Source organism: Canis lupus, chromosome 1 (assembly GCF_003254725.2).
Source record: "Canis lupus dingo isolate Sandy chromosome 1, ASM325472v2, whole genome shotgun sequence".
Lineage (NCBI taxonomy): Eukaryota > Metazoa > Chordata > Mammalia > Carnivora > Canidae > Canis > Canis lupus.
This window is the reverse complement of record NC_064243.1, coordinates 101537142-101564211: the sequence shown is the minus strand read 5'-3', so window position 1 is coordinate 101564211 and position 27070 is coordinate 101537142. Positions and strand designations below refer to the sequence as shown.

Below are 27070 nucleotides of genomic sequence, written 5' to 3'. Positions count from 1 at the left end.
AAGTGCAAGGAATGCACTTGAAATGGACACGTTTTCTTGAATGTAATTTTGTTAGAGCAAGAAGAGGTGTGGTATGTTCCTGCCCCCTCACCTCTCTAGGGCCTGGGTTGGTGGGCAGGAGGGTCGGTGACACAAAGATATCACCATGGCAGTGCAGGTGAGGTTTATGAGTGTCACTGGTGTGACTTTGTCTTTGACCCTAGCAGCACTGATGTGAGAGGCAATCAGAAAGCCCCAGGGCTCCCTGGCTTGCTCTGTGCAGACTCCAGGTCCCAGCTTCTGCTGGGTGCCCCCAGCCCAGCCAGTGATTTGCTTCCCCTGCTCCTAACCCCAGGGTGGTGCCCCAGGGATGAAGTCCTCCATAGCAATTCACACAACTGTTTTAAAAAATTCCAGTCTATCCTATTTTATTTCATTAAAAATATGCTGGTCATGCATGATAAATGGGATTGATTACACCATCCCTCATATAGACCACCTCCTCTGGAGACAGCTGAAAAACTCTGCTGTTAAAAACACCCATACAGGAGCTAGACTTTTATACCTTGGTCCCTGGCTAAGCCATAACAGTGGTGTGACTTTGGTGAAGGCATGTCAGCTCTTAGTTCTTCCTACATGTAAAATGGGGATGATACTGGGAATGGCACCCACCTCTTCTGCGTGGTGCAGTTGAAAGTATACAGAATAGTGTCTGACCCACGATAATTCCCTTAAAAGACTCAGAAGTATGATGATGAGGATGATGGTACCTAACCAGATTGGCCAGATCAGTTTTGATACCAAGGAATACAATATTTATTTACTTTTATTTATTTCTTAAAGATTTTATTTACTTATTCATGAGAGACACAGAGGGAGGCAGAGATATAGGCAGAGGGAGAAAAAATATGGAACACTTCACGAATTTGAAGTGAAGTGCACATCCTTGCACAAGGGCCATGCTAATCTTCTCTGTATCATTCCAATTTTAGTATATGTGCTGCCAAAGCGAGTACCCAGGAATACAATATTTAATGTTTAAAAACTACTGATGCCTTAGGACTCAATTTCTTCATTGGCGAAGTGAAGACAAAAAAAATGTACTTCCTTCATAAGGGTATGGTGAGAATTATGGAGATGATCCAATCATTCAACAAATCTATTTTTCATCTACCTATCCATCTATCTACACACACATCCACACACCCATCCACTCAACCCTCCATCCATCCATCCACTCACCCACACACACCCATCCACTCAGCCATCCATCCACATATCTATCTTTCTATCACCTTTTTTTTTTTTTTTTTAGTATCTACTGTGTGCCAGAACTGCTCTAATCTCGGTGATACACCTACTAACAAAATTAAAATGCCTGTTTGGGATGCTTGGGTTGCTCAGCGGTTGAATGTCTGCCTTTGGCTCAGGGTGTGATTCTGGAGACCTGGGGTTGAGTCCCCCATTGGGCTCCCTGCATGGAGCCTGCTTCTCCCTCTGCCTTGTCTCTGCCTCTTTCTCTCTATGTGTCTCATGAATAAATTTAAAAAAAATCTTTTCTTTTTTTTAAATGCCTGTCCCTCCTGGGTCTTCCATTCTGCTGGAAGAAGAAAGACTCTTATCCAGTGAATAAGTTAATTATCTAGTATTCTAGAAATTGATAAATGCCGTGAACGAGAGGCACCTGGGTGGCTCAGTGGTTGAGTACCTGCCTTCGGCTCAGGGTGCGATCCCGGGATCTGAGACCGAGTCCTACATCGGGCTCCCTGAGAGGAGCCTGGTTCTCCCTCTGCCTATGTCTCTGCCTCTCTCTCTGTGTGTCTTTCATGAATGAATAAAAAAATCTTTAAAAAAAATGTTGTGAATGAAAATAGAGCCCAGCAGTAGGAGGGAATGACATTGGAAGGATATTTTGGTTATATATTTTGGTTAACACTTTCTTCAGGGACTGCCACACTGAGGAGGTGTTAATTAGGCAAAGATACAGGGAGGTGAAGGAGAAACATGTTTTTGAGAGAAGGTATGGCAGGGGCAAAATAGGTGAGCTGGGAACATCCAATCCTTGGAGCACTGGCACAGAGTCTACAATGTGCTCCAGGTGGAGTGGACAGGGTGTCTTATAGGAGATATAACGGGATCTGGGCCATGTAGGGCTTCCCAGATCACTCTAAAATCTTGGCTTTCATCCTGAGTGTGATGTGGAGCCAGTAGAGGATTTTAAGCAGAAGAGTAGCCATTATACGATTGACCTTTTAATAGAATGACTTTGTTGAGATGACAGTAATGGTATAAGAGTAGCAAGTGACAAGCATGGGGGAGGGGAGAGTAAACCTTGTATGGATGATGGCGATTTAGACAAGGAAGACAGTGATGGGGATCGTAAGAGGTGTTCTGATGTCCACCATATTGGAAGAGAAAACCAACAGGATTGGCTTATAATTTATACATACAAAACTATGGTAAGCATGACACCAAAGTTTTCAATATCAAGTAACAAACCACCAAGTTACTATTAATTGAAATGCTGGAAATTGTGGTAGAAGCAGGTAGGGTGGCTCTCCTTAGGATCTCTACAATGGCTCTCTTCAGTTCTCTTTCAGGCATTAGCTGGAAGCTTCCAGAAGGTGTTTTTTTTTTTCTTAATAAATTTATTTTTTATTGGTGTTCAATTTGCCAACATATAGAATAACACCCAGTGCTCATCCCATCAAGTGCCCCCCTCAGTGCCCTTCACCCAGTCATCCCCACCCCCCACCCACCTCCTCTTCCACCACCCCTAGTTCGTTTCCCAGAGTTAGGAGTCTCTCATGTTCTGTCTCCCTTTCTGATGTTTCCCACTCATTTTCTCTCCTTTCCCCTTTATTCCCTTTCACTATTTTTTATATTCCCCAAATGAATGAGACCATATAATGTTTGTCCTTCTCTGATTGACTTATTTCACTCAGCATAATACCCTCCAGTTCCATCCATGTGGAAGCAAATGGTGGGTATTTGTCGTTTCTAATGGCTGAGTAATATTCCATTGTATACATAAACCACATCCCAGAAGGTGGTTAAATGAGGGAGTCAGCTTCATGGGGGAGGATTGCAATAGCTGTGACTTGAGGAATGCAGTGTTCTGAAAAACAAGAAGTATTTAGATGGAAGGTGAGGCATCTGCATGATTTCCCCAGGGGTCTACAGTTTGCTTAAGACCATGGTAAGAACAGTGTTCATCTACCAATTCTAGTTGTATAGAAAACTTTCACTTTTTAAAAATTAAATTTTTATAGACAGGCCACAAGCCTTCATTTTTCATTCCAGATCTTTACTAATATTTTTTACTAATATGCTTCTTCAAATATTCCCTGAATTTTTTTCTTCTTCTTACAGTACATGCTCACAGTAGAGAATCTGAAACAATAGGAAATGGTAAAACGAATCCTCAGGCCCCAGACACACCTCCTGGAAGATGCCCCTGTCTCCCGTTAAAATGCATCGGATTCCACTTCAAAATTTATCGAATTGAGTTGAAATTATCTAGCTGGTATAATGCTATATTCTGTAGACCTTTGACTAAATGTTCATTAATTTTGATCTTGCTTTTTTGGGGAGCCTGGGTGGCTCAGTCAGTTAAGCATCTGCCTTTTGCTCAGGTGATGATCTCAGGGTCCTGGGATCAAGTCCCGAGTTGGGGGCTCTCTGCTCAGTGGGGAGTCTGCTTTTCCCTCTCCTTCGGTACTCGCTCTTTCTCTCTCTCAATTAATAAATAAAATCTTTAAAAATGTTTAATTTCTCTTTTTAAAAGAGGTCAAAGCCATTTTTAAAAGAACATTTCACTTTAAAGATAGAAATAGGGAAGAGCAGAGAAAGGGGCTCAGGAACATATGTATTTTTGAAACTATTCATTTCCTAGGACTGTCATTCCAGGTCTCATAAACTGAGTGGCTTACAAAACAGAAATGTGTTGTCCCACAGTTGGGGAGGCTGGTGTGGGAGGGCCGTGCTCCCTCTGCAGGTGCATGGGGAGGCCTCTGTTCTAGCTTCTGGTGCTCCCTGGACTTGTGGCTCATCTTCATGTGCATGTGTGTACAAATTTTCTCTTTTTGTGAGGATACCATTAGTGCTCAAAGCATACCCTAATGTTCTCATCTTATTTTTTAAAAAAATTTTAGGGTCACCTGGGTGGCTCAGTGGTTGAGTGTCCTTCTTTGACTCAGGGCATGATCCAGGGGTCCTGGGATGGAGTCCTGCATCAGGTTTCCTGCGTGGAGTCTGCTTCTCCCTCTGCCTATGTCTCTGCCTCTCTCTCTCTCTCTTTCTGTGTCTCTCATGAATGGATAAATAAAATCTTTAAAAAATATTTATAAACGGTTTTATTTATTCATTTGACAGGAGAGAGAGAGAAAGCACAAGTAGGGGGAGTGGGAGAGGGAGACAGAGAAGCTGGCTCCCCGCTGAGCAGGGAGCCTGACAAGGACTCCATCCCAGGACCCTGGAATTATGACTCGAGCCTAAGCTGGTGGCTCAACCTACTGTACCACCAGGCGCCCCACGTTCTCACCTTAATTTGACAACCTGAAAAGACTCTACACTTACATAGGGTCACCTATATAGGGACTGTGAATTAGCATTTCAACATGTGGGAGAGGTGGACACGAGTCAACCCAGAGCAGTGAGGAAGGGCTTCACCCAGCCACGTTCAGCTGCGGGAATGTGAGCACAGGGAAGGCAGGCAGCTGCTCAGGCATGGGTGGACTTTCCAGGAGAAGAGAGAGAAGGTATGAAGGGATAGGCCCTGGGAATGTGTTGTGTTGCTTGGTGGTGGATTTACACCAATGGCGAGAGGAAGTGAGAGATGAGGGCAATGAGGAATGATGAAAGAGCAGAAGTACCAAGGCATTTTAGGCACCAGTGGGGTTAAGGCATTACTGAGATCAAGTTGTAGAGAGGGGAGCTCACCTCAGTGTAGGCAGCGACCTGGGAAGGAGCCACTGAGGTAGTTTACAGGAAAAGGTTACTGGAAGGAGGAAGTCAAGACTCAGGAAAATCAGGGTATTTGAGGCATCACTTATGATGATTTTCTTTCAATCTTAAACAATGACAACTACCTAATAACAGCATGTGTGTGCTTAGGCACCACGCAACTTCTCCAACATGGGAATTAGGACAATTCCACTATCATCTCCTGTTCTACCTTAACTTTCACTCATGATTACTTTACATTTTAATCAGCCACCACTGACAAGCCAGCTGGAGAAGATCTGCCATCAGAGGAAGGAATGTAGAGAGACCAAATGTTGAAAATGTGAACCACCGGAGTGGCAGTTCATGGGGTTTCAGAAAGATATTGATAATTGCTGTGCATCCCTCACGTGTAAAATATCCAAAGGACCATTTGTTTTTGTCATTAAGTTTCCTACCACAGTATTCAGTGACTGGCTGATGCTGAAAGAAATGGAGCTTTATGAAAACACTGGCTTTGTCTTGCATAGCCCTCCAAATGTTAACAGGGTCACAGGCTTCACCCCACTACTTTCGCAATCTGCCACCAGTCTGGTTGCCATGCCTGCAGCTTCTCCTTTTGCAGAAAATCAGGATGGAGTGTCAGGAAGGGGAGGGCCCGTTGTCATGGAGACCTGCAGCAGAAAGCCTGACTCTGGCTGAAAATGGAATTCAGTATTTGAGAAAAGGAAGCTTCAGGGTGATTTCTTGAGTAGAGGTAGACCCCCATCCCCGGGGCTCCTGGCATGGATTCCTGACTCTTCATCAGAGACTGGCATCGGAGAGTGTGAGGTGAGCTCCCCCGCAGACAGCTCCTAGGCCCCCTCCTCACTGACTCCCAGGGTAGCTGCTGCTGCCTGAGACTCCACAGACTAAGCTCTCTCTACATCCATAATCTCTCTGCACAGACACCTGAAGCAGGGCTTAGAGGCTACAGGTGTCCTCAGATGGGGACTTCCCTTTCCAATGTCACCTCATCCAGGTGCTTCCACCCCCACCTGCATGGCCACAGACCCTCTCCCCTAGTCTCCTGCCCCTCCACTACCCTTTATTCCCCTTTGAATTTCTGCTGGGCAACCAGAAGAGTGAATTAGTGACAGCACTCCCCAAATAGTCCCCCCAGGGGTTCACTGTTCCCTCAGAATGAAAGCCAAATTTTTCCATGGCCTACTTGGCCCTGCTGGGATCCTCATGGTCCTACTGATTTTATCTCCTCCTCAGTTGCAGCCACACTGGCCTCTGCCTGAGCCTCCAACCACAGGACCTTTCCACCTGCTGTTCCTTCTACCTCTCCTCACCTGGGTCTTCATGGGGCTCCATCATGTCTCCATTCAGGGCTCAGATAAGAGGTCCTCCTCAAGGAAAATCCCACTCCCCATTACCATCCCCAGAGAACCTCCACACACCTCACACCACACACCCGCCTTATTCCCATTATGATGCTGATGCTTCCTTCATTCCCACACTTGTTTATTGCTTCTCCCACCACTGGAATGGAAATTCCTTGGCCTGTGGTAGAAAGAACGGAGCTAAAGTTCTGGTTTTCTGCTGGTACCAGGCTTGTCACCAGGGAGTGTGAAGGCCCAGAGAACAAAAATAGCCATAAGTGATTTCTTGTCAAAAAAAACCACAATAGCATATTCTGTTTGTTTTTCTCTTTTTGTCAGGGAAATGGGAATCATGGGGACTGATGAGAGGGAGACTGTCAGAGGTTTGAGAATAGGAGAATAGGAGTGCGTGGCTTTTTTATTCATCTACGTGAATATTTAAATCAGCTGGAATTCAGGGGGGAAGTGGTGTTGGTGAGGGTGATCCCCCACCCCCCACACCTACGAGGAAGAGAGGGATTTCCTGATGGTGTATGTTTCTGTATTTCTGATGTGTTTTCACCTGGGGAGGATCCCTCCCAGGGCCAACCCAGGCCTACGGATAGTGAACAGCTGGCAGGGAGCATGTCTGCATGCGTATGAGCCAGTGCAGAGCCCACACCCACCACGTGCTCTGTCAGGCTGTCCTGGGTGGGCTGATATCCATGGCCCTCACCCTCCAGGGCGGGAACGGGGCACCTCAGGGCAGTCCCGAGGCTCGTGAACCCCCAGAAATGATTCAGAGCGGCCAATCCTAGGCCTGCTCACTCTGCCTCACCCCTTCCTTACCCGCCTCGCCAAGTCTGGAATGCCCAGTCCTGGATGCTCAGACAGGATGGGATGTGGATGTGGGAGACCTATGATCAGGGCCATGCAGGCCAGAGAACTGCTCTCTGAGCCTGGCATTGCCATCTGTCAGATGCAGATCCTCCTAGGCCCTCGCTCCAGCCAGGGTTCCTGGCCTGGCTCTGCCTGTAGGCGAACGGCCCAGGAGATGAGTGAGTGTGAGGTCCAGTGTGCATGGATTCACCCAGCTCAGTCCACCTGGGGCTGCAGGAATCCTACCTGAGCCCTGTGACGGGCCCGAACCCTGAATGTGCTCCATCATTGTCACTCAGGAAACAGCCTTATTAAACTACAGCAAAACCCCAAATAGATATAAACCTGTTTGTTATAAAAGGATCTCATTTATTTTCTCTGCTTTATTGTGGTGGAATGCTTCAGAGTTCATCGAGTACCCACGCAGTCAGTAGATGGCACTCTTGAGTCACAGAAAAGATTTTCTTAGGGTTTTATTTATTTGAGAGAGAGTGATGGGGTGTAGGAGTGGCAGAGGGACAAAGGGAGAGATGGAAGATCAGACTCCAGGCTCAGCACAGAAGCAGGCAGCAGGGCAGAGGGAGGCAGGGTGGAAAGTGGGGGAGGGAGGTGGAGGAGGGAGCCTGAGGCCCAGGGGAGGCAGGGTGAGGGAGGGGTGGTGGGGGCAGGTAGATGAGGCTGGGTCTCTATCCTCTGACCCTGAGATCAGGAACGGAGCTGAAATCTAAGTCCCTGGCTGAACCAACTGAGCCACTTAGGCACCCCTTTAGGATCTTTTTAAAATTAATTTTTTAAAATTTATTTATTTATTTATGATAGTCACAGAGAGAGAGAGAGAGAGAGGCAGAGACATAGGCAGAGGGAGAAGCAGGCTCCATGCACCAGGAGCCTGATGTGGGATTCGATCCCAGGTCTCCAGGATCGCGCCCTGGGCCAAAGGCAGGCGCCAAACCGCTGCGCCACCCAGGGATCCCTTAAAATTAATTTTTAAAAAGATTTTATTTATTTATTCATGAAAGACACAGAGAGAGAGAGGCAGAGACACAAGCAGGCTCCCTGTGGGGAGCCCGATGCGGGACTTGATCCCAGGACCCTAGGATCATGACCTGAGCCAAAGGCAGATGCTCAACTGATTGAGCCAACCAGGCGTCCCAGGATTTTATTTTTTAAGCAATCTACACTCATGGTGGGGCTTGAACACAACAATGCTGAGATCCAGAGTGGCTCATTCCTCCAACTGAGCCAACCAGGCACCCCCAAACTTTTTCATTGTGAAACAGAATATAGAGAAAGTACACAGGGCAAAATTTAACAATGCAATGAATTATTCAACAGTTGTCACGTATAACCATACCCAAGTCTAGTACATTAACATATTTTGGTATCTCCAAAGACACGTTCATGCTTTCAACCACCACCCTCTCTCTTCCCCCAGAAGATAGACATAATCCAGGCGTCCAACAGTAGAATTTTTTTTAAAAGATTTTATTTATTTACTCATGAGAGACACACAGGAGAGAGAGGCAGAGAGACACAGGCAGAAGGAGAAGCAGGCCCCTTGCAGGAAGCCTGATGTGGGACTCGATCTGGGACAGGGGATCACACCCTGAGCGGAAGGCAGAAAGTCAACCCCAAGCCACCCAACCTTCCCATAGAATTTTGTTTTACTGTTTCTGGACTTTCTTTCTTTTTAAATATTTAATTTATTTATTTGAGAGAAAGAGAGAGCATGGAAGGGGTGGAGGAGCAGAGGCAGAGGGAGAAGGCCACTCTTCGCTGTGCAGGAGCCCGATTTGGGGCTTGATCCCAGGACCCTGAGATCATGACCTGAGCAGAAGACAGATGTTTCACTGACTGAGCCACCCAGGCACCCCCGTTTTTGGACTTTCTATACATGGATTCATACATTAGATGTTCTTGGATGTCTTATTCACCAAATTTGTGAGATTTAATTGTGTTGTATGCAAGTGTCACATGGTCATTTTTACTGCTTTTTTTGGGTGAATTTTTCTTGTATTCCTATGTTAAAGGACATCTGTGTGGTTTATGTTTTGTCGCTGCTGTGAGCCTGATGTGTGTCACGGAGTTCACATCCACGTGTTACCACTAAACACACATAGGAGTAGAAGTGCTTTGTCATAGCATCTGTATAAGTTAAACGTAGATCCTGCCAAATTTATTGCTATGGGTGACTAATTTACATTCCCTGCATCAGTGAATGAACATTGCCATATATCCTTCATTCCAAAATGTGGCTGGAAGTGTCATTTTGATGTTCACTGCAAGTGAGGGTTTGTGGTAATTTCTCATGATTTTTCTTTTGCATTTTCCTGAGTGTTAACAAATTTGGGTTTTTCATATATGGAATGTCTGCTCAATATCCCTTTTCTGATGTGCTAGTTTCAATTTCTTTCCTAGTGTTTTCTACTGAAAAATTTTTTTCCTCTCCTTGCTTTATACAAATTACTTCTGTACTCAGGATAGGAGCTATTTTTCAAATGTATGCATTGCAAATAATTTCCCATGCCATACCTTAAATTTTCATTTCTCCTTTTTGGTTAGAGTACTTAGTGTTAATGTGGCAAAATTTACCAATTGCACTGGGTTAGAGGTTTACATATAGCCCAGAGCATGGATCTTGTATGGTCCTCCAAGAGTTGTTTTTTTGTTATTACCTCACCTTTACTCTTTCCTTTAGAGGAAACTTAAGTTTGAGACCACAATGAGATGTCACCTCACCCCTGTCAGAATGGTTTAATCCAAAGGCAAGAGACAGGGGCACCTGGATAGCTCAATGGTTGAGCATCCGCCTTTGGCTCAGGTCATGATCCCGGGGTCCTGGGATTGAGTCCCATATCGAGATCCCCACAGGGAACCTGCTTCTCCCTCTGCCTATGTCTCTGCCTCTCTCTGTGTCTCTCATGAATAAATAAATAAAATCCTTAAAAAAAAAGACAAGAAACAACAGATGGAGAAATAGGAACATTTGCGCAGTGTTGGTGGGAATGCAAGCTGGTGCAGCCACTGTGGAAAACAGTATGGAGATTCCTCAAAAAGTTAAAAACAGAGCTACCATATGACCTGGTAATTCCTTTGTTGGGTATTGACTGGAAGAAAATGAAAACACTAATTCAAAAAGACACACACACCCCTTTGTTTATTGCAGCATTATTTACAGTAGCCAATATATGGAACTGAGGTCTATTGGTAGATAATAAAGAAGATGTGGTGTGTGTACACAATGAAATATTCTTTGGCCATAAAAAGGAATTTCTTGCCATTTGTGAAAACATGGATGGAACTAGGGGGCATTATGTTGGTGAAATAAGTCATATAGAGAAAAACAAATACCATATGATTTCACTTATATGTGGAATCTGAAAAAAAAACAAAAAATAAAAAGCAAACACACTTAAACAGAATAAAGTGGTGGTTACCAGAGGAAAGGCGGGTGGTGAGCGTGAAATAGGTGAAGGGGATTAAGAGGTACAGTTATAAAAGATATAAGTCTCAAGGATTAGAAATACGGCATAGAGAAGAGAATAAAGGTTAATAATGTAATAACGTGTGCTGATGGATGGTGACTACACTTACCTTGGTGAGCACTGCATAATGTACAGAACTGTTGAAACACTACATTGTACACCTGAAAGTAATATAATATTGTGTGTTAACTACACTTCAACTAAAAAAGAAAAAGACTCGAGGAAAACATGCCAGACTGCAAATAGGGGAGATTGCAGCACATTTGAAGTAAATGTCATTTTTGTTTTTTGCTTTGTGATTGTATTTTTCCAGTTTTCTTCAAGGAAAATGTTTTTTGTTTTCAGGAAGAAAAGTATGTTAGTCAGTTTACTTAAAAAAGTAAATGAATTTCATATATTAAAAAAAGGAATAGTGTGGGACTGAGAAAAATTCTTTTTTTTCCCTCTTCATCGTTGTGAATTGGACTAGAGCCATTTACTGAAAACACTATTCTTTCTTCATTTTTCTGCCAATGTCCTTTTTTCCCTATAAGTTAAACAAACGTGTATATGCCTTGGTGCTCTGTTGGTGAAGCATCTGCCTTGGGCTCAGATCATGATCCCGGGGTCCTGGGATTGAGTCCCACATCAGGCTCCCTGCTCTAAGTGGAGTCTGCTTCTCCCTCTGCTCCTCACCTTGCTCATGCTCTCTCTCTCTCTCAAATAAATAAATACAATCTTTTTTTAAAAAAGGGAAACTTAAAATTATTGACCACTCAAATTTATACCATGCTCCTGTCTGTGTCATTCTTCTTTCATGCTTCTTTTTCATTTAATTTTTAATAAAAATGTATATATTTAAGCAAACTTCCAGCACTGGATACAGTATTACAAGTGTAGCCCACTCTTCAGGAGATCTCCAGACTTTTCTACCTCATATAAGTGCAGCTTTGTCCCCGCTGACCAGCCTCTCCCCATCCCCACCCCTGGCAATCACCGTTCCACTCTCTGCTTCTAAGTACTGGACTGAGATTACACAATCTTTTTTGAGAAAGCTTTGCCTTCATTTCTTTGGGGCCAACTCACCAATCAAAAAAGGTACTTTCTATAGAAAGGGCTTTTGAACATCACTGATAGACTCCACTCCCCTCATTGTCTTTGGACAGACCGAAGGCCAAAGGGTAACCATGTGCTGTCTCAAGGTCATATGTCTCAAGGTCAAAAGCAGGCCTGACTAACTCTCCTGGTCTGCCTGGCACTGATAAGTTTCTGGGATGCAGGATTTCCAGTCCTAAAATCGGGACAGTCTTGGGAAAGCTGGGATGGGCTGGTCACTGACAACTTGGAGGGGCCCTGTCTTTGTGTGGCCAATGCTTATTTTTGTCTGTGTTCACGCATGATTACAGGGTGGTTTTATTTCTGCCTCACCATTTCATGGTCGCAGAATGGCCTTATCTGAGGTCCCCACTCCAGGAAATTGCAGGTGTCCCACGGGAGAGTATCAAGCCTGTCCAGTCACTGTGGGCTTCCTCCTTCACATCCTTGAGCTCTTTCTGGACCACCACAGCTGGGACTCCTCTGTCCACTCCACAAACGGGAAACATGATTCTCAGGAAGGCTCCAGAGCTGGTCCATCATGTAGTTGGACCATCTTCACACACCCAGACCCTGAATCTCCACCTGCAATAATCTGCCTGCCCTGAGCAGCCCAGATTCTAGGGGGAGGGAGCCATCCCTTTACACCAAACTTTTCCTCTAATGGCTCTGAGAGATCTGTAAAGTTTGTTTTTCCAGAATTGCAGTCCAACCTTTGCTAATGAGCATCCCCAGGTGGTGCCCAGTAGCCTCCAGAGACCACGGGGGAAGGAGCTCCCAATTACTCACCTTTCTCTGCTTCTTCAGTTCTCCCCCTGCCTTGGCTCCACTGATCCCCACCGAGCTTTCCAGAAACTCTGTGGGAGACTGAAGAAAAAGATACAGACAGAGGGAGACAAGATGTGTGTATTCTCAGGGAAACTGCTTGGGTAGGTGCTAGGGACCAAGATGTGGTACATGGGCTCCTTGGAATGATTTTTTTTGTTCTCCCCAAAGTGTGAGGGCAGCTGGATTCCTGCCTGTGTGTGGTCTCTTCATGGAAAGAAGGGGTGGAGTTCCTGGATCAGACTCTGCTGGAACCTGGTGTGTGGCTGGATATGGGAGAAGAGGATGTGTAACCTGATACAGCTTCATCTACCTATCCACCCTTCCATCTACCCTTCCTTCCTTCCTTCCTTCCTTCCATCTATCCACCCATCCATCTGTCCATCCATCCATCCATCCATCCATCCATCCTATTACCTCTGCCTGGCATGCTCTTCCCTCTTCCTCTTGGCCATGCTAATCAGGTCACTTTTCCTCCCAACGCTCTTCCCTCATTTCCTTAGGAAGCATTTTAATCTCCTCATGTCAGAAACTCAAATTCCTACAAGTGCTAGGCAGATACTATATCATTCCTACTGTGCTTTATCCTAGTTTCAGACATGTCCTCTCTCATGCCTTCAAATGGCAGTGTTCAATTTGGGTGTCAGGTTGAAGAAGGAGATGAAGGTATACAACATATTTTCTTCCCCATTAAAAAAAAATGGTAGCCACTGTTCTCTCCTTCACGGACACATACCTAAATATTCCCATATAATTACTACCTCAATCAAACTCACTTCCACACTTCTAGTCTAACAATATATTAGAAATATGTGTATATATATGTATATCAGTATAGTTTCCTTATTCTTTTTGCTTCTGCAGAGTGTTCTTGTCATGGATGGGCCACAATTTCTTTACCTGGTCCCGTATTTTTATTTTTATTTTTTTTAAATGTTTATTTATTTATGATAGTCACAGAGAGAGAGAGAGAGAGGCAGAGACACAGGCAGAGGGAGAAGCAGGCTCCATGCACCGGGAGCCCGACGTGGGATTCGATCCCGGGTCTCCAGGATCGCGCCCTGGGCCAAAGGCAGGCGCCAAACCGCTGCGCCACCCAGGGATCCCTGGTCCCGTATTTTTAGATCTGGAGATAGTTTTCCATCTTCTGGAATACAACCCAGCATTTATGTTTTTAAAAATGCATTTGAGGGGGACACCTGGGTGGCTCAGCATTGAGCATCTGCCTTCAGCTCAGGGTGTGATCCCTGGGTCTGAGATCGAGTCTCACACTGGGCTCCTTGTGGGGAGCCTGCTTCTCTCGCTGCTTATGTTTCTGCCTCTCTGTCTTTCATGAATAAATAAATAAAATCTTTAAAAAATGTTTGAGGGGCACCTGCCTGGCTCAGTCAGAGGAGCCTGTGATTCTTGATTTCAGGGTTGTGAGTTTGAGCCCCATGTTGGGTGTACAGATGGCTTAAGTAAATAAATGAATAAATTAAAAAAAATTAATGTGTTGGAAAATAATCCTTTTGATCTCAGTTTGCACATGTGACCCACTGGCACAATAAACTCCCAGAAGTTGCAGATCTTGGAAAAGGGTACAGGCAGATATAATTTCAGGGACAGGAGCACAGTGGGAACAGGGTGTTAGCATTTAGTGTACTAGTGTTACTTTTCAAATTTTTCTTTAGTCTACCAACTCCTTGAGCATGGGCATTGTTTTTTGTTGTTGTTGTATTTTCATTCCCCACTGTAATTTCATTGCCTGGGATAGAGTCTGGACCAGTTAGAAGCTGCTCTGATGTGTTTGTTGAACTGATGAACAGATGCATTAAAGAAACAACGAGTGAACCCATTCATAAGTGGATTCATGAGTCAATGACTCAGTTATAAATGAACGAATGAAAGAACCTAATAAACAAAGGTAGAGAATCAGTGAATGAAAGACCCAATCCTTTCCCTGATCCATCAATCCGCAAATATAACAAATGGATGGCTATTCTATCTGGATGGGTCCATGAGTGCTTCTGAATGGTACCATGCATCAAGCAACCATTCTTCAGCAAGGGCCATAGAGATACAGGGATGAAGGGGTAAGAGTTTGTGCAGCAGTGCCCAGGAACACAGGAGTGTTGGTGCCTTGAAAGAGTCCAACATTATTTATAAAAAGCTGCCAGTTTCTCAACAACCTCTCAAGATTATCCATATTTTCCCACCCAGCTGGAGTTTCGGAAGGGCATGGGCAGCCAAAACAGCACAGAGGAGGTCTACTTCATTCTGCTTGGGCTCTCCCAGTACCCATGGGCTCAAACCATCTTCCTCTGCCTGATCTTCCTGTCCTATATCATCAATCTTTTCGGGAACAGCCTCATCCTGCTCCTGATCTGCTATGATTGATCCCCGGCTCCACACGCCCATGTACTTCTTCCTCTTCAACTTCTTCCTCTTCCATGTACTTCCTTCCTGGACGTGTGCTACACCATATCCAGCATGCCCCAGATCCTCATCAAATGCCTGGTGACCATTCACATCATCTCGCTAGGTTGATGCTTGGCCCGGATGGCTGTGGGACTTTATCTGGGTGTAGTGGAGTGTCTCCTGATGGCCACCGTGGCCTATGATCACTGTGTGGCCATTGTTGACCCCCTGTGCTATTCCAGGCATATGGGGCCCTGGCTTTGCAGTCTGTTGGCTGGGACCTCATGGTCTGTGGTGTTCCTGCTGACCACGGTCCCTGTGCTGACCATGCCCTTGGAGTTCTGTGTTCACCAGGTCATCAATCACTTATCGTGCGAGCTCCTGGCCCTGCTCAAGCTTGCCTGCTCTCACCTGCAGTTCTATGAGTCACTCATGGTGGGCACCAGTGCCCTGACCCTGCTGGCTCCTTTTGCCTTCATCGTGGCCTCCTACAGAAGGATCTTAGTGTCTGTGCTGCGGCTGCGGTCTGCAGGGGGCCATGCCAAGGCCTTTTCCACATGTGGGTCTCACCTCACAGTGGTGGCCCTCTTCTATGGCACGGCCATCTTCATGTATATGATGCCTCAGGACAAGATCATCCATGACTGAGATAAGATAATCTCCATGTCCTATGGCGTCCTCACCCCCCATGATGAACCACCTCCTCTACAGCCTGTGTAACAAGGACATGGAAGGTGCCTTCAGGAGGCTCTTGGGGGAAAAGGCTGACTTCTAAGATGTGGGGCTGAGGAGGGAAGAAATAAATTGGTATTCTGGATTGCCTTGTTGGGGCTGTAAACTTTGAGTTACTTCTTTGCAATCATTCTGTGTGTACTACACACACACACACACACACAAACACACACACGAACTCATATTTTAAAAAAATATTTCATCTGAGGAAGTGAAGGAAGAGCCAATTAGGATCAGTGTGTGTGTGTGAGTGTGAATGAGTGTGTGTGTGTGTGTGTGTGTGTGAGAGAGAGAGAGAGAGAGAGAGAGAGATAGATAGATGTGGACACAAAAGAGATTGTCCCATAAATTCTCAATAGCTGAAGGGGAAGAGGGATGGGTGGCTGTTGTCTGACTCTTGGGGCTGGTTCAGGACACGATGGCCAGCCTCCAACAAGAGCTGCGTCTAGCAGCTTCTGTGGCCTTAGGAGCTCCTCCAGGAAGCTGCACACCATGGGCTTGTTCCAGGGGTGCAGTGCTACTGCCTTGGGGCCCTGCCACTATACTTTCTAGCCTGGGCTGTGTCTTTCTGGCCAGCATTGTGAAAGGGCTGGGATTATACCTACTTACAACCTCATGGATTAAATAGATGCTGGAAAAGACGTGGGGCTTTGGGATCAGAGACAGAGAATGATAGGACTCATGGCTGAAATTGTAGGTGCCAACGATTTATGTTCATTTGCTTTGGTTCTCCACATCCTCTGTGTCCCCCAGGGGCAAGAGCAAAGGGCTTGTGGTGGAGAGCTGCCTGTGCATGGGTTGTGCTGCAGGACAGGGACCCTGGGTTTGCAGGGTTTACTCTTGTATGGTTGGTGGAAGTGTCTGCTCTTTGTGTAGGAGATACCTCTCACACTGCAAGGTTTCGCACAGCAAACACAGCCCTGACAAGTGGCTGGGTGGGGTGGAGTAGTCAGGTTTGCACTGCTGGCATATCCAGCAGGCATGTGGAATGCTCCAGTGTGGTCCTGTTGGGCAAAAGGGAGCACAGAAGCACCTAGAGTCACAGATTATGGGTTCAGCGACAGCTAAGGGAGGCAGGTGATGCTCATACACACAGGGGTGACCTCAGGCATATGTACAGAATGAGGTGAGGTCGAGGAGCCCCATTGTTTTATAAAGAAGAAGAGAAGCCCCAACTGTGGGGTGGGATGTGCCTACAGCCGCATATCAAGTCGGCTTGTGTGTTTCTTTCGTCACTCAGGTCACGTGGTACCTGCCGTGTGACAGGAGCCAGGCTGGGTAGGAGGAAAGAAAAAAAAGGACATGGGGTAGGAGACCGAGATCAAGACCTTCCAGTGGAGGCAGATTCTCGGGAAGGAATGGAAGGTCACACAGAGGAAGCCCAAAGGATTTGGGAAGCAGGAGGCTGCGGATGTGCAGATGCTGACCAAGGGAGCCAGAGAGGCAGTGAGAAACGAATCAGAAATGCGGTGCCAGGGGACAGACAGAGGTGTCCAGAAGGACTCTGGGAACAGGAAAGCAAGTGTAAAAGGCAGAAATATGGTGATAGGGAGGGATAGGCTCCTGGGAAGGGGGTCAGGGAGACTTGAGAGAGAGAGCATTACTTGGAGAGACCTGGAGAAAAAACATAGCAACAGACGGACAGGGGACAGACAGACAATGGAATGACAAAGACAAAGGGGCAAGTGAAGCTTTCTTGGCAGTCTGCCCTCAATCCCCACATGCAGAGAGGAAGGCAGGGGAGTCTGTGCTTCTGTGTCAAGGGCTCCCCACCAAAGCCTTCCTAGTGACTGCCCCTCTGGGTTCCCAGTGGGGCCCATTCTGGTACCCAGTGCCCGACCTGGGGCACATGGTTGGGCGGGGTGTCTGGTGGTAGCTTGTGATGAGGTTCCCCGAGGACCAGTTTAGAAGGCTTGAACTCTGCCTATGATGAGGCCAGGGTGGATCCTACCCCCATCCCAGCCTCTGAGCCCCAGGCCCAGGGATCTTGGACACACTGCCCCCCAGATGGTATTGGGGAACCATCTGACCACCCTGCTCTGAGGATGTGGAATTGCCAAGCAGCCTCATCATAAAGGAGGGAGCAGATTTCTGTGGATTCCCAGGGGACCCACACCAGCAAGGTGTTTGTACCTCAGAGACCCCACTGTGCAAACTATTTGTGCATGAGCATGTTTCTGAGAGCAATTTCCTGGGAAACCATTCCCCCTTGTCAAGAACAGTCATGGCCCACAAGGTTCACGCTGCTTCTGCTGTCACCTCTCCTGCATGTCCTCACCTGCCCCCAGGACTTCAGTAGGCTCTCAGACGCTTCGTGGCTGAGGGTGTTCAATTGTCTCAAACATCTGCCGCCAGCCATCCTTCCTCTCCTGAGCCCGAGTCATGTACACACTTGCTCATTGGAGTTTTTTGACCTCTCAAATCCCTAAAAAACCTTAAGTCCAAGAAATCAAATTCCTTTCCAAAATGTGGGAGTATTTGGAAAGCAAGGATTCTTAACATCAGGTTCATTACATTCACCACATTGTCGGCACAGCTGTGCACATGCTGCCTGCGCAAGACTTGTGTTCACTCTGAGACCACTATCTACAACTTTTCTCTGAAGGCGACTCTTGATCTCAGGGTCATGAGTTCAAGCCCCACAGGGTTATAAAGATGATGTAAGTAAATAAAGTTTAAAAAAAAAAAATGAGCCCTGATACAAAAGGGCTTAAGAACAATGAACTATGGTGGCTGGAGCTTGGGATAGAGGGAGATAACAATATGGATTATAGCCACAGATGATGCTAGTAATAATCACAGCAAGGGTTATCACAGCTGTATGCTTACAGGGCACTTTCTCTGCCACAGGCCATTTTCTCAGAGAATGATGTGCATTAACATATTTCAGGGAAATTTTTTTAACTTATAAATAAAAATATTGTAAAAAGGATTTCTTTCTTTCTTTTTTAATCCAACAGACTTACTGATTTTCAGGGATTTTATTGACTTTCAAGAACATTGTACTAAGAGAACTCCAATATTTTTTTCGACTTTATTTATTTGACAGAGAGAGAGCATGAACACAAGTAGGAGGAGCTGCAGGCAGAGGGAGAAGCAGCCTCCCCACTGAGCAGGGAGCCCAACCTGGGACTCGATCCCAGGACCCTGAGATTATGACCTGAGCCAAAGGCAGGTGCTTCACCAACTGAGCCACCCAGGTCTCCCCTAAGAGAACTCCTCCACACTAAAACCCACCATCTCACAGACTTGAAGATACTGATGTTACTTTGTGGCAGCTGCCCAGGGGAGTCACCCCTTGCTTGCTGTCCTGGGGGATCCTTCCTGGATCCCATGAGACTGTAACAATCAGAGAGACAGTTCTTAGCAGGCTGTCACCCCCAGGGCACGGCACACACAGCAGATGGAAACACAGCCCTGGTTTTTCAGTGAAAAAGGCCTGTTTGCTTTTCCCAGAGCTTTGGCTGGAGGGGCAGGCTTCTGGCTTGCCTTGCCCCTAGCATCCTACCCTGCACTCTCTGGGGTTGGGGGCAGGTGCCTGGCAGTGTTGACACTGTCCCTCTGCCTCAGGACAGCTGGCCAGCATCTCCCAGACAGGAGCTCACACACCCGTCTGGGGACCCGAGTTCTGCCACCCAGGTACCTCTAGATCACCTGGCACAAATGCTTATGAACCCCCTGGACTGTACATACTTGCATAATTGAAAAGCTGCTGCCTGAGGGTTGGCTCTCAATCACATGCCAAGATAGAGCCCAATAAGAGATCCTAAGTAAGGGACACCTGGGTGTCTCAGTGGTTGAGCATCTGCCTTTGGCTCAGGTTGTGATCTCGAGGTCCTGGGATCGAGTCCCACATTGGGCTCCCCTGCAGGGAGCCTGCTTCTCCCTCTGCTTATGTGTCTGCTTCTCTCTGTGTGTCTCTCATGAATAAATAAATAAAATCTTTTAAAAAAATATCCTTTTTGTTTATTTATTTTTCTATTTTCAAGGTATGCCTTTATTTATGTGCATTTTAAAAAGTTTTAATTTAAATTCTAGTCAGTTAGCATGTAGTGTAATACTGGTTTCAAAAAAATCTCCTTTTTAATTTTTTGAAATTTCTTCTTTAACTTTGCCAAATACTGTATTAATAAATCTTTACAGGGATCCCTGGGTGGCGCAGTGGTTTAGCGCCTGCCTTTGGCCCAGGGCGTGATCCTGGAGACCTGGGATCGAATCCCATGTCGGGCTCCCGGTGCATGGAGCCTGCTTCTCCCTCTGCCTATGTCTCTGCCTCTCTCTCTCTCTGTGTGACTATCATAAATAAATAAAAAATTAAAAAAAAATAAATCTTTACAGTAATTAAGTTTTTAAACAAATTTGTTTTCTAATCACTATATAGTACACTTGAAACTAAATAACACTGGGTTAGCTGTACTGGAATTAAAATTATTTAATTTTATTTTTAAAAAAGATTTTATTTTTTTATTCATCAGAGACACAGAGAGAGAGGCAAGATATAGGCAAAGGGAGAAGCAGGCTCCCTGAGGGGAGCCTGATGTGGGACTCGATCCGAGGACCTTGGAATCACAGCCTGAGCCAAAAGCAGACGCTCAACCACTGAGCCACCCAGGTGCCCTAGGATTTTTTAAAAGTAGTTTCTACACCCAATGTGGGGCTTGAACTCACTCACCACCCTGAGATCCAGAGTGATTCGCTCAACTGAGCCATCCAGTCACCCCCAAACTTAACCACTGAGCCACCCAGGCATCCCAGTAAACACTATTATAACAGCATTATACTCCCAGACATGATTATTGATCTATGGATAATGAGTTCCCATTCCTATTGGGGACGGGTCTGTTGAGTTGTCTCTACTGTGAAAGTCGAAATTGCTGGGTGAGGACCAATGAGACATTTAGAATCTAAATGGAAGCATGGTCAGATCTGCTGAAAATAATGTAGAGGCCAGTGGGAGGTGCTTGCTACAACTTTGTAGAAAGAGAATTATGGGGTGTCTGGCTGCCTTGATAGGTGGAGCATGAGGCTCTTGATCTCAGGGTCATGACTTCAAGCCCCATGGTGGGCGTAGAAATTACTTAAAAATAAAATCTTAAAAAAAAAGAGAGGAATTAGAATCATATGAAGTCGATGTGCATGTCTGTACTCATGTGTGTTTTTCTCTTTATTCAAAAATACATTTTGTGTACACTGCATGGGATAGATTTGGGGTTAGCTGCTGCAGATACAATGATGAGCTAACTTCCTGCTTCTCTCTCTGCCTATGTCTCTGCCTCTCTCTCTGTGTCTCTCATGAGTACATAAATAAAATCTTTAAAAAAATAAATAAAACACTGTTTACTTAACTCTTATACTCTTCAAATAATTTGTAGGTTAGATATAGTAATTGTCTGCATCTTACAAATGACGAAACTGAGGCACATTCCATATCCTTATTCTATGACACAGGCAGACTTTTTACAGAACCAATGCATTGGGGACACCTTCACCCTCAGCGACTAGCCTCCATTCTTCCAACAAATACATACAGGCACCTCTTCAGTGCTGGGCTCTGGGGTCAACTCTAGGGGTGTGGCTGGCTGGGAGCAAGGCCAGGAAAGTTCTGGGACTGTTGGAGGGTGGGTGTCCTGCAGAGACTTCCTGGGGAGGATCTTCCCTTGGGAGGAACATGTCAGATTTCTCATCTGTCTGGGCCTGCCCTGTGTTTGCCCATTCCAGGGCGGAGGTGGGATGGCTACCACACTGCCCCACTGCCCCACTGTCCCCTGCCCCCACACAAGGGCTGGAACTGAGGAGGGAGAAGGAGGGGAGGGTTGATGAAAGATGAGGCAACAGAAGAAAAGGCCCATGAGGGAAAGAATCCAGCAGACGGAAGGTGGCGAGGGTCTGGGCAGAGAAGTCTGCAGGGAGAGAGGAGGTCAGAACTGTGAGGAGCCAGGAGTTGTAGGGATGGAGGGAGAGACAAGGGAGAAGAAAGGAAATCAAGTGCATGAAAATAAGCTTTAGGCAGAGGGAAAAGAAGGAAGAAAACATGTAGAGACAACTAGGCTCCTGCAGCACTGGCTCACAGGCCGGCTGCCCACCACCCTCCCTGGGATGCCCTGCCTGCTCACCTGGCATCGCGCTGACTTCTGAGGGGACCTGGCTGCACTGGCCCCCCTGACCTCTGTGCGAGCCTGGCTCCACCTCACATGACTCTGACTGACTACTTGGCATCATTCCCACATCCGCCAGGACCCGGCTCCACCCGGCATCACCCTGACCTCCGCGGGGACCTGGCTCCACCTGGCATCATCTCGGCCTCCGTGGGGTCCTGGCTGCACCTGACATTGCCCCAACCTCCACTGGGACCTGGCTCCACCCAGCATCGCCCCGACGTCCATGGGGTCCTGGTTGCACCTGGCATAGCCCTGACCTCCACGGGGCCTGGATCTACCTGGCATCACTTGGCTCCTGGTGGCCCCTGGCATGGGGCCTGCTGCCCCAGGTGCACGATGCACCTTCTGGTGGGGGTGAGGTTGGAGGGCAGTGACCACTTGTGCCAGCAGCTGAGGTGCTGAGGACAGCGTGTGTCCACACCGCAGCCAACTGTGGTCTCTGGCTTGGGCACACCATTCTCTCTGTGCCTTTGGCCTTCATTCTCACATCCCACACCTGGATTCTGGTGGCCAGGGCCAGCTAAGAGCCCCCTCTCAGTCCAGCCCACCTGCAGCTCCCACCTGGCTGGCTGGATCGGCTCTTTTAGATGGTGGCGTGGCCACCAGGTACCTGCGCCCCTGAGACTCTAGCGCCTCCCCACCGAACACCACAAGCTATTCATCATCACTTTGGTCCTGAACCCACTCATGTATAGCCTGCAAAATCCCCAGGTGTGCCCCGCAGCCTGCTGGGCCCTCGCTTGGCTCTAGGGGTCGGGCTCTGCACTGGGCTGACCCAGAGGGGCTGGAAACACAGGGCTGGACACCTAGCTCTGCGATCTTGCACATGTGGCTCCCTCTCTCTGACCTTCCATGCACCTTAGGTGCATTCTGTCTCTATGAATTTCTGTGCATAGGTCAGAGGTCCTACCACATTTTCTGCAAAGGGCCAGATAGTAAATATTCTCAGCTTTGCCAGCTCTGTACTTTCTGTTGTAACCTCTCAGGTTTGCCATTGTAGCCTGATGGCAGCCAGAGACAGTGCACAAATGAGGGAGCCAGGCTGTGTCCCCAAACATCCTTTTTTAGAGACACTGAGATTTGAATTATATATAATGCTCATGTATCCCAAAGTATTATTCTTTTGATTTTCTTTCCAACCATTTTTGTTTTTCTTTTTATTTAAAAGAACAGAGAATAATAGAGTTTTAAATAGATTTTATTTATTTATTTATTTATTTATTTATTTATTTATTTATTTATTTTTTATTGGAGTTCAATTTGCAACATATAGTGTAACACCCAGTGCTCATCCCATCAAGTGCCCTCCTTAGTGCCCACCACCCAGTTACCCCATCCCTCCGCCTACCTTCCCTTCTTCAACCCTTTTTTTGTTTCCCAGAGTTAGGAGTCTCTCATGGTTTGTCTTCCTCTCTAATTTTTCCCCACTCAGTTTCCCTCCTTTCCCTTATAATCCCTTTCACTATTTCTTATATTCCACATATGATTGGAACCCTATGATGATTATCCTTCTCCAATTGACTTATTTCACTCAGTATAATACCCTCCAGTTCCATCCACGTTGAAACAAATGGTGGGTATTTGTCTCTTCTGATGCCTGAATAACATTCCTTTGTATACATAGACCACATCTTCCTTATCCATTCATCTGTCAAAGGACATGTGGCTCCTTCCACAGTTTGGCTATTGTGGACATTGCTGCTATAAACATTGGGGTGCAGGTGTCCTGTCGTTTCACTACATCAGTATCTTTGGGGTAAATACCCAGTAGTGCAATTGATGGGTCATAGGGTCACTCTATTTTTAGCTTCTTGAGGAACGTCCACACTGTTTTCCAGAGTGGCTGTACCAGTTTGCATTCCCACCAATAGAGCAAGAGGGTTCCCCTTTCTTCACATCCTCTCCAATATTTGTTGTTTCCTGTCTTGTTAACTTTAGCCATTCTCATTGGTGTAAAGTGGTATCTCATTGTGGTTTTGATTTGTATTTACTTGATGGCAAGTGATGTGGAGCATTTTTTCTTTTGCCTGTTGGCCATGTGTATGTCTTCTTTGGAGAGATGTCTGTTCATGTCTTATGCCCACTTCATGACTGGATTGTTTGTTGCTTGGGTGTTGAGTGTGATAAATTCTTTTTTTTTTTTAATTTATGATAGTCACAGAGAGAGAGAGAGAGAGAGAGAGAGAGAGAGAGGCAGAGACACAGGCAGAAGGAGAAGCAGGCTCCATGCACCGGGAGCCTGACGTGGGATTCGATCCCGGGTCTCCAGGATTGCGCCCTGGGCCAAAGGCAGGTGCTAAACCGCTGCGCCACCCAGGGATCCCGATAAATTCTTTATAAATCTTGGATAGTAGCCCTTTATCTGATATGTCATTTGCAAATATCTTCTCCCATTCTGTAGGTTGTCTTTTAGTTTTGTTGACTGTTTCCTTTGCTGTGCAGAAGCTTTTTATCTTGAAGGGGTCCCAATAGTTCATTTTTGCTTTTGTTTCCCTTGCCTTCATAGATGTGTCTAGCAAGAAGTTGCTGTGGCCAAGTTCAAAAAGGTTGTTGCTTGTATACTCTTCTTGGATTTTGATAGATTCTTGTCTCACTTTAAATCTTTCAACCATTTTGAGTTTATCTTTGTGTATGGTGTAAGAGAATGGTCCAGTTTCATTATTCTGCCATGGCTTTCCAGTTTTCCCAACACTATTTATTGAAGAGATGATCTTTCTTTCCATTGGATATTCTTTCCTGCTTTGTCGAAGATGAGTTGGCCATAGAATTGAGGGTAAATTTCTGGGTTATCTATTCTGTTCCATTGATCTATGTATCTGTCTTGATGATAACAGCTTTGAAATACAGCTTGAAATCTGGCATTGTGATCCCCCCAGCTTTGGTTTTATTTTTTCAACATTTCTCTGGCTATTCAGGCCCTTTTCTGGTTCCATACAAGCTTAAGATTATTTGTTCCAACTCTGTGAAGAAAGTCCATGGTATTTTGATAGAGATTGCCTGAATGTGTAAATTGCTCTGGGCAGCACAGACATTTTCACAATATTTATTCTTTCAGTCCATGAGCATGGAATGTTTTTCCATCTCTTTTGTGTCTTCCTTGATCTCTTTTCTAAGGGTTCTGTAGTTTTTAGAGTATAGATCCTTTACTTCTTCAGTTAGGTTTTTTCCTAGGTATCTTATGGTTTTGGGTGCAATTGTAAATGGGATTGACTCCTTAATTTATCTTTCTTTCATCTCATTGTTAGTGTACAGTAATGCCACTGATTTCTGTGCATTGATTTTGTATCCTGCCACATTGCTAAATTGCTGTGTGAGTTCTAGCAATCTTGGGGTTGAATCTTTTGGGTCTTATATATATAGTATTATGTCATCTGTGAAGAGAGAGAGTTTGACTTCTTTGCCAATTTGAATACCTTTTCTTTCTTTCTTTTTTTTTTTTTTGTCTGATTGATGAGGCTAGGACTTCTAGTACTATTTTGAATAACAGTTCTTCCCAACCATTTATTTAATCATGTAAAAACCTCCTCTGTTTCTTTCTTTCTTTCTTTCTTTCTTTCTTTCTTTCTTTCTTTCTTTCTTTCTTTCTTTCCTTTTCTTTCTTTCTGGCTGTAGACAATGGGCACAGAGCCATAGTTGGCCACTAACCTCTGATACAGGGCAAAAGGCTAATCCAATACAATCATTGTTAAGATAGGTATGTCAGGCATGGACTTTCATGTTTTGTTTTTTGGGTTTGGTTTTGAATTCCAATCGGTGTAAAACATTCATTGTCAGCCAGATACAATAGCTAACACTTTTATATAGAGTTTATTATGTGCCAAGCATTTTCAGAAGGGCTTTACATGTTGAAACTCAAGCTGCAGAATATCCTTATCAGGCAGATGGTACTGTGATCCTTACTCTACACATTACAATCACAAAATGGAGGCACAAACAGGTTACAGACAGCCAGTAGGAAATGCATGGCAGTCACACACAGGTGGTCAGACCTAAGCCATTTGTGACAACATGGGTGGACCTAGAGGCCATTGTGATAAATCAGATAAGCCAAACAAAGACAAATGCTTTATGATATCACCTATCTGTAGCATCTAAAATTAATATAGACACAAATATGGACAAAGAGATAGACATGCAGATACAGCAACATTGATTCCAACACAGACGTGACATAGATATGTCTATGGAAATGGACGTATTGAAGTAGAAAGGGACATAGACAGAAATATATCTGGAACTTCCCTAATCCTTACATCCAGAGATGCCAATATTCTCCACTCTATCCCATTCTTAATGCTGTCTGTGACTTACTAAACTGACTCACAGCAAAGTAAGCATTCAGCAGATGACAGCAGTCATCACTCAATCACTCACTCACTCACTCTCCAAACACTTATTAAGTGCTCACAATGTGATTCGAATGTAATGCGGGCCCTGGAGGTGCAGTGATGTGGTTAGGCGTGAAGTGATGCTAGCACCAGAGCTCGGCTATTGATGGCACAGGAAGAACAAGGCACTGTGCTAGTTACTTAGAAGCAGGATTTATGTTGATCCTTGGTCATCACATATGCATGAAATATTGGAAGGCAGGTGCTTTTCCAGAAGGGGAAACTGTGGGTCACAGGGCTCACACCCTTCACCCAAGCACTCAGGGGTGGAATTCTGATTGCAAAGCCCAACACCCAATCCCTCAATAGCTACTACTGCCACTGCCTAAAATAAGTCCTTCAAATGGCTATTTTTACTTCTGCTATTGAAGCATGGCAGACACACATGAAAAAACATAAATCATAAGCACAGTGATTATCTCAGCTCCCTTGATGTAACCAAGAGTTATGGGGCAGTGGGGGAATCATAGCAAGGACATGTTAAGACATAAAGATGGGGAGGTGGGCAGGGGCAGATTTCTGGGGACCTTGAATGCCAAGATGAAAAGAATGGATTTCTTATATGGGTGATAGGAGCAGACAGTATACAGCCCTTCTGCAACATTCTGGAAGCAAGAGGTCAGTAGGAACACAAGATGGAGAAGCCCAGGAGGAGGGAATGTAGTGGAGACTAGAGTCTTCAGAGAAGCAGAGGCTCCTCACTCCCCAATTCCCTCTGCCTTCACATGGAACACACAAGCACCAATTTGGTAATGAGCAGAATTCTCTGTGGGTTAGGTCCTTAGGGCTCTCATTGTGTGGCCAGAGCCAAAGATTGAAATCTCTGGCTCCTGTAATCTCAGTCAGCCCTGGAAACTCCT

The 27070-nt window shown here is 45.7% G+C and overlaps 1 protein-coding gene and 2 pseudogenes across 2 annotated transcripts in view; 2 read left to right on the top strand and 1 right to left on the bottom strand.

Annotated features, from left to right (window-relative positions):
* Positions 1–881: 881 nt before the first annotated feature.
* Positions 882–995, bottom strand: LOC112645672 (U6 spliceosomal RNA; annotated as a pseudogene).
* Positions 996–5570: 4575 nt separating this feature from the next.
* The window catches only part of LOC112644961 (olfactory receptor 5-like), a 37656-nt gene continuing 16156 nt past the window's right edge, over positions 5571–27070 (top strand). The window contains exons 1-2 of one of the 2 annotated variants that reach the window (XR_003126907.3): positions 5571–5754; positions 6184–6584. The gene's annotated coding sequence lies outside the window, so the exon portion shown is untranslated. Of the gene's footprint in view, positions 5755–6183; positions 6585–27070 lie in introns of those variants that run through there. The other variant, XM_049100257.1, reaches the window with a different exon arrangement.
* Positions 14975–15741, top strand: LOC125752116 (olfactory receptor 13H1-like; annotated as a pseudogene).